Below are 10,170 nucleotides of genomic sequence, written 5' to 3'. Positions count from 1 at the left end.
CAAGGGGGAATGAGGGAACCTTTGCTCTCATCAGACATGGATAGGAGAGGAAACAGCAAATATACTCAATGGGGTATAGACAACTGGAGTAAGAAGGAGGGGGAAGCAGGGGGAAGGGGTGGGGATGTGAATAAAGGAGGAGAGGATGGACCATGGGGGGCAAGTGGTCAGATATAACACATTTTCTTTTTTACTTCTTGCAAGGGGCTGGGATTGGAAGGCCTGCCCAGGACCATAGGGCCAGGTGGATTATGGGCCTAAGGGGTGGCATGGGGGCTCAGGGCTTCTTGGCCCCAGGACCAGGGATCTGTTGCTGCACCACTCAGCGACCCTACAGCAGAGTCAGAGTGAAAGGAGAGAGAAAATATAGTACACGGTAGTGGAGAAATAAGAAAGGAGGGAGTTGCGATCAGCAATGGCAACATTGGAAAAATATGGAAGTAACTTTTGTGATGGACTTATAAAGAATGTGATCCACTCACGACAGAGCTGTTGGTGTTGGAACAAAGACTGAAGCACATTTGTTGTTATTATTATTTGGGGGAGGGTGCAGGGCAAGTGGGGCTGGGTGGCCTGCCTGGGGCCACATAGCAGGGTCTGGGGCCAGATTTGGACCCAGGTGCTCCTGGCTCAAGGGCCAATGCTGTCTGCCACCCAGCCACCCCTACTATTATTACTATTTTATTTTATTTTGGGTCTGTTTTTTTCCTTCTTTTTGGTTTTTGCAGGGCAGTGGGGATCGGGTGGCTTGCATGTCACATGGCTGGGTGATTATTGGGTTTACAAGGCTGGATATGGACTTGGGTGCTCATGGCTCCAGGGCTGGTGCTTCGTCCTTTGTGCCACCTGGCCATACCTAAAATTATTACTATTATTTCTTTTAATTTTAATTTTTTTTCTCTCCCCTTTACTTTTTCACCCAAGCAGGTCTATCTATATTCATGGGGGGAGGGGTATTTTGTTTACTTGTAAACAAGTATATTTTATTAATGTAAAAAAAACATTTGTACAAAATGAGAATAAAAAATAAATTTAAAAAAAACTACTCATAGGTGATACATGAATGGAGCCTTTAAGGTTTCTATGAGAAGATGAAGAGAGATTGATTGCCAGGTCATGGTGTGATGGTGGCATGATGATGGTGGTAGTGGCATGATGATGGTAGTGGTGGTGGTGGTGTGATGGTGGTGGTGGTGTGATGATGGTGATGGTGGTGTGATGGTAGTGGTGTGATAATCGTGGTGGTGGTATGATGGTGGTGGTGGTGTGATGGTGGTGATGGTATGATGGTGGTGGTGGTGTGAGGTGGTGGTGGTTGATAATGGTAGTGGTGGTGTGATGGTGATGGTGATAGCCTAGAGAAGCATAGGAGTGGGAGATGGGAGAGTTTTAGAGAATTAGCAAATAGCAAAATGCTAAAGGGAGTAATTGACAATAATCCCAGTAAAGGAGAATGAAGCTAGATTGTGAATAGGTAAATAGGATCTATTGAAAGTTCTTAAACAGGGAAATAAGATAAGTGAAAGAAGATGACTTTGCCAGCTGAGGGAGGGTGGATTGGAGAGGAGAGAGACTGGCAGTTGGAGTCCAATTGAGAGGTCATTGAAACAGCCCAAGTGAGAAATGAAAAGGGCTTTGAAGAGGAAGCTTTTTTAATTACTTTGTACTCAGCTATTAAAATAAAAATTCTGAGTAAAAGTTAAAAAATATTGAATGTGTTGAGAGAGAAATCATATCCTTAAGGAAAAAATAAAATATGAGATAGCAAAATTACATAAGATTGTTTTTAAATTAAAGGTAATAGTCTTTGATCTTTGTTTAAATTCCACAATTCTTTCTTTGGATACAGATGGTATTGTCCATCACAGATACCTAAAATTATCCCTGATCGTAGCACTTATGAAATGACCAAGTCCATTAAGATTGAGCATCAGTCCCATGTTGCTATTACAGTGTATAATGTTCTTCTGGTTCTGCTCACCTTGCTCAGCATCAGTTCATGCAAATCCTTCCAGGTTTCTCTGAATTTCCATTCCTCCTGGTTTCTAACATAACAATAGTGTTCCATAATGTGTATATATACCACAATTTGTTCAGCCATTCCCCAATTGATGGACATTCACTCAATTTCTAAATCATTGCTGCAAAAAGGGCTGCTATGAATATTTTTGTACAAGTGGTGTTTTTACCCTTTTTCATGATCTCTTCAGGGTCTAGACCCAGTAACAGTATTGCTGGATCAAAGGATATGCACATTTTTATTGTACTTTGGTGCGGACCCAAATTGCTCTCCAGAAAGGTAGGATGAGTTCACAGTTACACCAACAATGTCCCAGATTTCCCAACAGTGGATTTTTTTTTAGGTTTTTGCAAGGCAAATGGGGTTAAGTGGCTTGCCCAAGACCGGATTTGAAGCCAGGTACTACTGACTCCAGGGCTTTATCCACTGTGCCACCTAGCCTGCCCCAACAGTGGATTCTTAAGGTGACATTTCTATTTCTTCATATAATACAGGTTCTGCCCTCAAGCTGAATTGTTACTTAGTCATTACAGGAAGGCTAACCAAAGGTCTAGCTCTCCCAGTTGGATCTTAAGGTTATCTACCAACAGATGATTCACATATCTGATTGCTTGAACAATGTAAATTTCTTTGGCAAGAATATTTCTCAATATTCTCAATTTCTCAATACAAACTTAGATTATTCCAATTATGTTTCTGAAGATGATTTAGTTGGGAGAATAAGGGAAGTCCTATCTTAGGAAAACTTAAGAAAATTTTCTTATAGTTTGACCTAAGCTTAAGGAATGCTCTCCTTTTTCCAGATTGCTAACATTTGTTTCATTTGCTCAATGGTGCTTGTAAGTTCATCTTTTTTTGTTGTTAAATGCTTCCTGTTTTTCTAGGAAATGAGCCCTTTCCTCTTCATCTATCTTCAGTTTAGCTTTCAATACCTGTAACCCCTCCATTCTCTTTGTAGCTATCTGGTTAAAATGCTTCAATTGATCTTTCAGTCTTTCCAAGACCAACAAAGACTCCATTTCCCCTTTCATTGTTTCTTGCAGGTTTCTCAGGATCTGTTTGCCTGGATCAATACTGTCGTTCTCCAAAATTGCCCAGTAGCTATCCTGAGAGTTTTTCAACAATTCCACCCTTTGAGTCAACACCTTCACCTCTTCCTGACTTTCATTTAGCTTCACGTGCAAATGCTTGTTAACTACCTCTAACAGTTGGTTCTTCTCTTTGAGTTCTTCCTCAGCTCTTTGACTTAAAGGGTTGTAGCTCTTTTTAATGTTCTTCTTAATATCAGGATCCTTGGTCTTCATCTGCCTCTTCTTGGTGATTTTGTACAATTCATTCTCTGGGCCTGCTGAGTTGAGGGCCTAGTAGAGCTCTGCTTTTTTGGATCTCTGGGGTATCTGACCTCCTAGAAGCAGCCTGAGAATGTGTCTCCCAGATACTCAACTGCCGAGGCCGGGTCCCTGCCTCCCAATCTGGATCACTGCCCAGACTCTGTCTCAGAAAATGTATTTAAAACTTTTAAGATTTATGTTTTCCCCTCTTCTTTTTAAATAATTTGGCAGTTTCACTGATCTTTAAAAACTAGCTCTTGGTTTGATTTATTCAATCATTCTTTCATTTTCTATTTCTGTATACTTGACTATCTTTTTTCTTTGTACTATCATGTGTTCCTAGAGAGTAGGAAGAGGGAAGTTAGGGTAATATAATATAAAATAAGAAACCCCGAGATGATGATGTTTAGCCTTCATTCTCAAAGAAGACCAGAGAGGTGATGCTATTTACAAGCAAGTGAATTGAATTTGAGTGAGGGAGTGTTATGCTAAGTCATGAACCTTATTTTCTCCTCCATAGCTATCTGGTTCCAATGATCAGATATGAATCAGGAGCCACGATACTTAGTCTTTGAAGACCTTGATTCCGAACTCTGCTACTTCACTAGCTATGTAACTATGCAAGTGTGTTGTGTGTGTGTGTGTGTGTGTGTGTGTGTGTGTGTGTGTCAGAGAGAGACAGAGATAGATAGAGAGAGAGAGAGAGAGAGAGAGAGAGAGAGAGAGAGAGAGAGAGAATTTCTTTAAGAAGAGAATATTCGAGCATCTCAACAGGTTCTGTAAGGACTTCAGTATCCTTTCTGCCCTCACTGGCATAAATCAAATCCCCTGCACTAATGATGGAAAACCTTTTTTTTTCCTACCAGTTGGAGTCTGAATAGTAACTAATCACCAATTCCAATCAGCATCAGTCCCTAAATCTAAACTCCTCCTTCCCTTTCCCCAATTCTGCTCCTTCTTGACCCAGATAAGAACCCTATTTTTACTAATTCCCACCTGAGCTGACCTGAACCATTTCCATAATCTCAAACTACCCTTTCTTTTAAAGAGGATTTCCCCTCTCTGAATCTCATTTGCATGTAATTGACTGGAGTACTTTCTTGTTTTTTTGTACTTATACTGTACCTTGTACTATACCTTGGGATTCCAAACCTTATTCCATCTATATTTCAATACCTTCTATCTTCAAAGAACATGCTGACAAGTCTCTTGGTACATTATTAATTCATTTATTCTTAATGCTATAAATGTGTTTCTTAGAACTGCTTTGATTGTATTCTACAGATTTTTTTCAATGTGGAATTTGTATTTCCATTGTCTTTTATATGGTCTGATATTTTAATGATTTTTCCTTAGTCTAAATATTACTCATCATTGGGTGGCTAGGTAGCACAGTAGATAGAGCACCGACCCTGGAGTCAGAAGTACCTGAGTTCAAATCCAGCCTCAGATACTTAATAATTACCTAGCTGTGTGACTTTGGGCATGTCACTTAACCCCATTGCCTTGCAAAAACTAAAAAAAAAAAAAAACCAAAACCCTAAACTAAATATTACTTAGCAGATTATTTTAGCTTTTGTTTCACTTTATTTTTATTTTTTTGGCCAGGCAAATGGGGTTAAGTAGCTTGCCCAAGGCCACACAGCTAGGTAATTATTAAGTGTCTGAGACCAGATTTGAACCCAGGTACTCCTGACTCCAAGGCCAGTGCTTTATCCACTACACCACCTAGCTGCCCCTTGTTTCACTGTATATCTATTATCCCTGTTAAAGTTTTATTGCATTATGCTTTGAAAAATATAGCATATATGATTTCTGCCTTTTAAAACTTAATCTAGCACAAGTCCAAAGTATATATTCAGTTCTTCTAAAGGAAAAACTATTCACCACTTCTTCCATTTAGTTATCTCTATTTGTTAAATAAGTTATATATCACTTATATAACAAGCATTTCATGTCTGTGATTTCTTTATTGTTAACTTTTTAACTAGATTTTTCACACTTTAATGATGAATGGCATGCTGAAATGTCCTATATTCTTTCCATTTCTTCTTGGTTTTTGGCTGTTTTTGATTTACTTTTTGTTGATTTAACTTTCTCAAATTATCAATCAAAAAATTTTAAATCTTTGTTATTAAGTTTTTTATCATTTATAATGATAATAATAATTACATATTTTTTGTATTCTAATTTAATATATTTTATCCAGTATAATTCATTCCTGTCTTTTTAAAGTTTTGCTGATATCATAGGATAATAGATTTAGGACTGAGGAGCATTTCAAATATACATATGTCTGCATTTTAAATGTATCTCCTGTAAGTAATATATAATGAGTTTTATTTCTTCATTCTTTCTTTTTTTTCCTTTTAAAGGGTAGGGAATGTAGACTATTCAAAATTATTATTATAAATTTAAGTTTACTTTGTCTTAGGATTTTACCTTCTTATTTCTTCTGATGTTGTTTGAGGGAATTAAAAATAAATTTTGATCTACAGTTATTTATGTTGCCAAAACCAATTAATAAACTGAATTAAATTTGCCTACTAAACTATTCACTCTTATGATTCTCTGAAGTTTGATCTTTTTTGCTATAAATAGCAAGGGTTTTTTTGGTGATTAGTTCTTATCAATTTTAAGGACCTTTCTATTAAAAAAGATATTTTATTTCTCTCTTCCTTTGGTCCTAACATAAATTTTAAACTCAAATGCTAATTCCATTATTTGTATGTCAAGTACATTATTATAATGAAAAATCTTAATTATAAACATTAATAGGATTTTGTGGCTGTTTTTGTCCATTCTGGATATTATTTTTGTTAAAAAAATATATTAAATCTTCCTGGAATTCTTTTTCTGCTCCTTGTTCCAGACTTTCTGTTGTAGATTTTTGTTCATAAAATCTTTGAAGTCTTATTGGACCTTGAAAAATTACATTTTGTTCTCAAATAATATAGTTATTTTTGTATCGAATACAGTTTTGAATCTATAACTATACTTTTTAAAACTTTTGTTTATTTTTGGTCAGATTTGTTATACTTCCTTTAAAAAAGCATAATTTTGTTTTAGCTGGCACTTTAAAAGGTAATTTATTTTCTTCTTTTTCAAAATTTAGAATAATTTTTCTTGGATTTTATAATTCTGAAATCAATCAACTAAGTAACTTAAATATTTGCCTTAGAATTTATCCATCCCTTGGTTCTGAGAATTCCCTCAATTTAATGAATTGTTCTAATCTAATCTAATCTAATCCAAATCTGAAGATGCCCCTCTACAACTCATCCTAGTAAGTGGCCTCCATTCCTTTCCTTAAAGATCTAGAACAAAGGGTAGTTTTTGGACATCAATCCATTAATCAGTTGACAAGTATTCATTATGTACCCATATGCTGGACAGTATGCTGGATGAGGTACAGGTACAAAGAATGGCACAATCTTTGCCACTAGAGGCACCTTAGACAGGAATAGGGAAGTTTAGAAGAAGGGAATGTTTGAGAATAAAAATAATTAGCTCAAGTTAGCATGTTAAGATGTCTCTACTACATCCAATTTGAAAAGTTCAATTGGCAATTAGTGATTCAGGCCTGAAGCTCAGGAGTGAGCCTTGACTTGAAGGTAACTCTATTTCTTATGTTAGGGATTTTTTCCCTTCTTTCTGATAATCTTACTTTAATTCTTTTTTTAAAGTATTTTATCTATTTAAGGCAACAGAGTCAAGTGACTTGCCCAAGACACAGCTAGGCAATTATTAAGTGTCTGAGGGTCATATTTGAATTCAGGTCCTCCTGACTCCAGGACCAGTGCTCTATCCCCTGTGCTACCTAGTTGACCCTCTTCCTTTAATTCTTTTGATTTTTTATAATTTAATTCATTTTTTCCTTTGGAATATCTTAGTTCACTTCTAGTAATGTTTCATCTTGCATTGCTGAAGTATACATGTATGTATATATGTGTATATATATATATATAGTCTGTGTACATTACATACATATACATCTATGTGTACATGTATATGTATGATCTAGAATTTATTTATATATTACATTTCTTTTAAACATTACTCATTACATTTGTTAAGTAGTGAGAGGGTCAAAAGGCTTGTACCAGGTCATGTTACACTGAGTGGAAGCCCTGGCTGTACAGGACTGGGGGTGGGAGGCTGTGGGGGCTGAGGAGAGCAGCTGTGGCTTTTTTCACCCCATAGATAGGGTTTGGGAATTGCAGCTGTAGGGGATTCAGGAATTAGTGTAGGATAAGGGGTGAGAACAATGACACCCTCACTGAAGGTGATGCTGGGGTGATGTGGTTGGGAGGGGCATGTGGAGGAAGGTTGGAGGTAGAGGAAAGCCTGGTCTACTGATCTAAGCTATGGACCTGGGCAGCAAGAGGCTTGAGATACAGAAATAAGTAGTTTGTCTAGTGACCGCTATGGGCTTGAGCCATGGGTTCAGAGCTGTGGGTCTGGGCCATCCTTGGCTCTGCAGATGTATTAGTGGAGATAGGCCATCAACCTGGTAGCTGCAGATGTAGACAGTTAGCTGCTAAAGAGGTAATTCATGGAAATGAGGGACTCAGGCTGAGAGTAACTGGCTGACATCTGGTTGAAGAAGTGGAAGTAGGCAGTTCAGCTGTTGTGGTTTAGGCCTCCGATTAGTGGGAGGTAGGGAATAACCTTTCAATGGCAGAAGTAGTAGTAGCTGCCCCATTGGGGACCCAATTGGCTAGTTTCAATGGTCTTTTTCTCCTTCCTTCCTTCCTTCTGCTCTCCATCTGTCCATATGTGGAATCATTCCTTTTCATATGAGCATTCTGCCCACTTCACAAGATACCCTAGCATTTGGGAGATAGATTTTTTTCCCCTTCTTCCCTACTTATTCGTTCTATCATTAAAAAAAGATAACAACAATCAAGTTGGCACAATTATCTCTTGTCCCATGCAGTTTCATTTGTGATTCCATGAGACTGAGGTTTGAAAATCAGGCTTTGATAAAGCCCATTGGGATTCAAGTGGAATTCAAACTTGACTATGCCTAAAATCCAAATCACTCTGATTCTCGCTGACTGGCCAATAACTGGTCCCAGGCCAAACTTCACTTGGTCATTGTTTGGGTTTTGATGGCTCAGAATGACTGTAAGTAACAATGATTTTTCTTCTGACTGGAAACCCTGAAGGTCTTCCTCTCCCAGACAGATTTTTCTTTTGAGGAAGCAAATTAGGCCATCTTTTGCTTTATTTCTTACCTAGCCTAACATCACTGAATGGATGTTGCCTCAGACAAACTGAGATCTGAGAAAGATCTTACTGAGTCCAAGATTTTCTACTATATCCTGGGCCATTACCACTAGTCCTGACCTATCTTGCCATAGGTATAAATGATCCTGGAGGAGAAAGTGAGGTTGGTGATTTTGTACAGCTCTGCCTCATTTAAATTCAATTCACTTGGAAATCAAGACAACACCCTCCTGATGTCATTGGTCCTTTTCCCTCTCTTACTCCTCCCTTCCTAATAATTAGAACTACCCAACAATGGAATGATTATGAGCTAATGAACTATCACTTTAAAATAAATGACATCAATAAAACAGAACCTTAGAACTGACATGCCCTCATTTTATAGAAGAACAATTTTGGTCTAGAGAAGAGGGGGAACACTTGTCCAAAATCATGCTCTTGCAGGTGTTTGTCTTCCTTTTCTCCTGTACTGTCACTAGCCTCGCTCATCTCCATATGCATTTCCCTGAGGACACAGTTTATTCTCCCTAATTACTTAAAGAGGAAAATACCCTAGTACTATATATATAGAAAAATGCCAATGACTCCCTAACACCAAATTCATTGAACTTACAATAGACAGTGTGTTCACAGGGTCATAGGCTCATTGATTTAGAACTGGAAGAGCCTGAATGTAGATGTGATCAAATCCAACTCTCCCAATTTTTCTTGTTGTTGTAATTGTTGTTGTTCAGTCTTTTTCAGTTGTATCTGATTCTTCTTGACCCCATTTGAGATTTTCTTTGCAAGGACACTGAAGTAGCTTTCTATTTCCTTCTCTACTTTATTTTATAGATGAGGAAACTGAGGCAAACAGGATTAAGTGACTTTTCCATGATCACACATCTAGTAAGTGTCCGAGGTCAGATTTGAACTCAGTAAGAGAAGTCTTCATGACTCCAGGCACAGCATTTATCAGTTTACAATCTGAGGAAAATGAGATCTAGGAATATTAAACGACTTTCCTGAATTCACAGAGGTTCTAAGTAACAGAGTCATTATTAAAATACAGAGAATTTAGATCCAAATAGAACTCTCTTTCCATTGCATCTCACTTATTTTGGGGATTATTCTTTCCATTTTCTCACATGTTAATATGAGGAGTTTATTTTTCAGTAGACATTCATAATCTATATTCTAAATACTCTCCTCACTAAAGGACCAAGTTGATCACTTGTGACTTCCACATATTACATGATAACTGAAATATAAATGGTGACACATTACTGATGCGTTGTGCATTCTTTGAGGGCAGGAACTAACATCTGAATTTGCATGCTTAGCAGCTACCACTGTGACTGTTATACAGTAGGTATATGATAAGTGTGTGGGAAATAAATGACACCCTCTTGTAGGATCATGTTACTAGACTTCACTCAACAGATCTAGAAGGGAACTCAGAGGTTCAACTCTTCTCATTTTACAGATAAGGATGAGATCCCCAAAGGTTAATGATTTTTCTCAAGTTCACCCAGCTAATAAATGGAAAAGCTGGAATTTCAATTAAGATTGTTGGACTACAGCTGGGTGGCAGAGTGGCAGAGACTG

At 37.6% G+C, this 10,170-nt stretch overlaps 1 pseudogene; it reads right to left on the bottom strand.

Moving 5' to 3' along the window:
- Window positions 1-2,798: 2,798 nt before the first annotated feature.
- LOC141519132 (small kinetochore-associated protein-like) lies at window positions 2,799-9,084 on the bottom strand (annotated as a pseudogene).
- Window positions 9,085-10,170: the final 1,086 nt, after the last annotated feature.

The sequence above is a fragment of the Macrotis lagotis genome, chromosome 3 (genome assembly GCF_037893015.1).
Source record: "Macrotis lagotis isolate mMagLag1 chromosome 3, bilby.v1.9.chrom.fasta, whole genome shotgun sequence".
Classification (NCBI taxonomy): Eukaryota; Metazoa; Chordata; class Mammalia; order Peramelemorphia; family Peramelidae; genus Macrotis; species Macrotis lagotis.
Note: the sequence above shows the minus strand (reverse complement) of the source record. Positions and strands in the feature narration are given on the sequence as shown.